Here is a 4,308-nt window from a genome sequence, read left to right on the forward strand (position 1 = left end):
TGGTTTGGGATGGGGAAGTCTCCATACGTGAAGAGTCCATACTGGGATTTCTTTATTACTCAAGAAAATATTTTCACATAATATATATTCCCATATATATTAGCAAGCCAATATCAGAGAAGAAATTGCTTGATGTAGTGGAAAGTACGAACTGATAATTAGGAAATCAGGAAAGATATAGATTTAAATCCCAGTTCTAACATTTACTAGCTTCACGGCCTACGGCAGGTCACAGAATCTCTCTGAGCCTCAATTACTTTATCTGTAAAATGGAGATAGTAACATAGACTTGTGCGGAAAGCATTCTAGAAACTTGTCCTTCACGGACAACGTTCCACCCAAGTTACTTCCCCTACCTCTTTTCTTTGGGACACCCTCTGCTTTTGCAAACAATCTTTCCTTGTTCCTTCTTTCTGTCTGACTGCAATTTCCTATGAGGTGCTTCAGGAGCAGATAGGTTGTGGATTATAAAGAGACATACCCAGGCAGGGGGTTTGGAAAAGGACCACCCTTTGAAAGTGAACGTTAGAACACCCTTTGTTGTTGTTCAGTGTGTCTCTGTGCCTCAATTTCCTCATCTAAATACATATATATATATATAATTACATAAAATATGTTTAATAAAAATCTATAAAAATATAAATATATTTCTAGAAATAAATATAAATTAAATCTCTAACTATTTCTAAAGATATATTTGCTTATTAGAATGAATTAGGATAACTTGTGTAACTTGCAGCGCCATTTTTCCTCTAGAGAATACAAGTGGGTTGATATTGCTTATTATATATATATATATACATACATTTATACATAGCTGTATTAATAACTCAGATTTTCCCTCCCATGTTTGGATCTCATTTGATTTCCCTCACCAAACCCACAACTGCAACCCATAGATTCTGAGCTGGTATTCATATACAAAATCCCAGTTTGGTGAAATAGTGGATGGAGAGTAGGACCTGGAGCCAGTAAACTTGGGTTTAAATCCAGCCTCAGTCATTTACTAGGTGGGTGACAGAGGCTAAATTACTTAATCTCTGTTTGTCTCAGTTTCCTCATCTGTTAAATGAGGATAATAACAGCACTTACTTCAATGGGTTGTTGTGAGGATAAAATGAGATATTTGCAAATCACTTGGCATAGTGTTTAGCACAAAACAAGCACTTAATAAAAGTTTGCTCTTTTCCCTTCTCCCCACCACCCCAAAGAAAATAATGCTATAAGCAATACGTCAGAAGTCATCTGAGCTTCACCGAAGAAAATGACTCAAAGTTGTCATCCTAGCAATAGCAAGCCAACTTAGAATCAGAACTTCCTGGGAAAAGTTCAAGCCGCTATTAATTAGCTACTCTCTCTGTATTTAACAAATTTTAATTGTTCTTCTCTGTTTTCTTTTCCACTAAAACAAATGAAAAAGAATCCCCTCTAGCCTCCCAAGTTATAACTTCACTGATGAGTGTCTAGCTACTGATGAATGTCTGCGCAGCTAGATGGCATAGTGCATGTAGTATTAAACCTGGTATCAAGAAAACCTAAATACAGATCCAACCTGACACTAGCTGTATTACCCTGGGCAGGTCACTTAACCTCTATTTGCCTCAGTTTCCTCACCTGTAAAATGGTGATAATAATAGTACTTACTTCTCAGTGTTGTTATAAGGATCAAATTAGATATTTGCAAAATGCTTAGCATGGTACCTAGCACATAGTAGGCAATATATAAATGGTAATGATTATTATTGCCTGGGCCCAAATGCCCTCATGCTCCTGATATCATAGGTATGATCATCCACATCACCCTTATTAGTCCATGTCAAGAAAGTGTTTTCGAGGGGGGTGGAATATTACAACCCTATGACTATCATCCCCCCAAAACAAACCAAATGAAGGAATTTAAATGTGTGGTAGAAATTGATTGTTTCCTCACCTTCAAACTCCAAGAAGTCATACAGAGATCCCTATTATATTGAATATAACATGATTTTTGAAATGTGTTCATTGGTTTGGATTAATTTTTGCTTTTCTTTCTCTTTTAAAAAAAGTCTTTGTTGTAAAAGATGTCTCCCTGGGGAAAAGAATAAGAGAAATACAGGAGGAAATGTTGACAATGTTAAAACAAAAGACATAAATAAAAATATCTTAAGAAAAAAGCCAACTTCTTAAAACTCACACAATGAATCCTCCTTCAACTTGTTTCAATAAATGACCCTAATTCAGATGTGAGAGGTGCAGGAAAGACTTCCTTGTTCCCAGAACGTCTCGCTACTTTGCTGAATATCCCTCTCCCCCTCCACCTCATAGACACCAGTAGAGCTTTCATCCTGTGAGATACGTTTTATCATCTTTGGGCTACTCAGAGATCCCAAAGTCTGGATCTGGAAGCAAAGGTAATAAATAACAGTTTGCTCCTCACCAACTCCTTTCCCAGAACCTTGGAAAATGAGGGAGCATTCATAACATAGATCAGAGGAGGAACTTTTTCTGCACAAAAAGGTAATTTCAGAAGCCATTTTGGAAGCACTTCACAGAACCACCTCAATTTCCATGCATGTTTGAAAGATAGCAGTACATTCGCTTTTTTTCTAGTCCTCTCAAGGATGCTGTGGCAGTAGATAATATCTTTTATTAAAGGTCCTTTGGACCTCTAAGTCTTATTTTTGGATTTTCTCCTTTTCTCTCCCCAAATCCAGATACTGTGTTACCAGAACAACAGTGGTAGCGAGGTTGAATTGGCAAATAGGATCCATCCAATGGAGCACGTACAAAGTTACCATTCTTCATTCTCCATGACCACGTGAGAACTTTAGGGCTTGTTTCTGCACATTTGTGTCTCTGGTTTAAAAGAGTTAGGCCCCTTATTGGCTGTGGAGCTAGAAGACCTGATGACTCAGTGGATATATGAAAGGGAATGGCTGACCTCTCAACTTTTTTTTTCTTTCCAGGTGCAAATCATTTCAAGACTCTCTCATGCTGCTTCCTGAGTGGGAGTTCAAGGAAGGAATTACTTGCCTTCGTCCTCATCCTAGCCTTCATTTGCCAATGAGTGTCTAGTATCTGTAGCATATGCCTTGACTAGTCTAGCATGAACCTGGTCTTAACTCTGTGTGTGCATGTGTGTGTGTGTGTGTGTGTATTTGTGTTCTCTTTCCTGCTCTTCTTGAGTGGATATCTATACTTAAAATAGCCAAGCTTGGAAGCAACCTTGTAAGATCCAAAATATCTAGAGGGCCTGGGTACCACTGGGTCAGAACTAAATATTCATGAGGAAGGAATACCTGGTAACTCTCCAATGCCTTGAAGAGGATGTCTACTGAGAAAAGGATTAACTAAGTCTGGCTGTTTTATCATCGGACAGATACTAGGAGTCATTTAATTTTCCATACTCATGTTTGGAGCTGAAATAATTGGTAAAATGCCTAATTAGAAGTCCAGTATATTGGTTTATATTTAGATAAAATTTAGGCATCATTATTAGTAGATTGTAATAACATTGTAATATATCTCATAAGAAATGAGGATAACAGTGAAGATAAGAGACCAACTTCATCTAAATTTTCACTTCATTCTTTTTTAAAATGTTTCTATCTTTTGTTTTTACATCAGTTACATTTCCCAACACTTTTGTCTATCTTCCTCCTCCTAGTCATTTCTTCTAATGTAGCATATTAAAGAGGAAAATAAAACAGTTCAGCAAAACTAATCAACAAATCAGCCATGTACAGCATTTTATTCAGTGTTTCATAACCATAGTTCTCCCCTTTTGCAAAGGAACAAAGAAGGCATGTTTTCATATCTTTTTTGGGCCTAAGCATGGTTATTATAATTTCGTAATTCAGTTTTTATTGGTTTGTTATTATTGTTATTTGCATTTATATTGGTTCTGCTTTTTTTCCTGGTTCTGCTTTCTTCACCATCATCAGTTCATCTAAGTCCTTCCCTGTTTTCTTGTATTGATCATATCTGTTGTATCTTATGGCACAGTAATGTTCTATTATCTTAATGTACCATAATTCATTTAGCCTTTCCCCAACCACTGAGTTTCTACTTTGTTTCTAGTTCTGTGACACTACCAAAAACATTTTAAAATTTGATATTATGTTTTAGTGTATATGGAGCCTCTCTTTTTTATCATTGACCTCCTTGGTTTATATGCCTACATATATATATATATATAATATTTATATATATCACATATATGTATGTATGTGTATATATATGTATGTGTATATATATGTGTGTGTGTGTATATATATATAATATAGATAGATAGATAGATAGATAGATAGATAGATAGATAGATAGATA

Source organism: Vombatus ursinus, unplaced genomic scaffold (assembly GCF_900497805.2).
Source record: "Vombatus ursinus unplaced genomic scaffold, bare-nosed wombat genome assembly UNPS02014780.1, whole genome shotgun sequence".
Lineage (NCBI taxonomy): Eukaryota > Metazoa > Chordata > Mammalia > Diprotodontia > Vombatidae > Vombatus > Vombatus ursinus.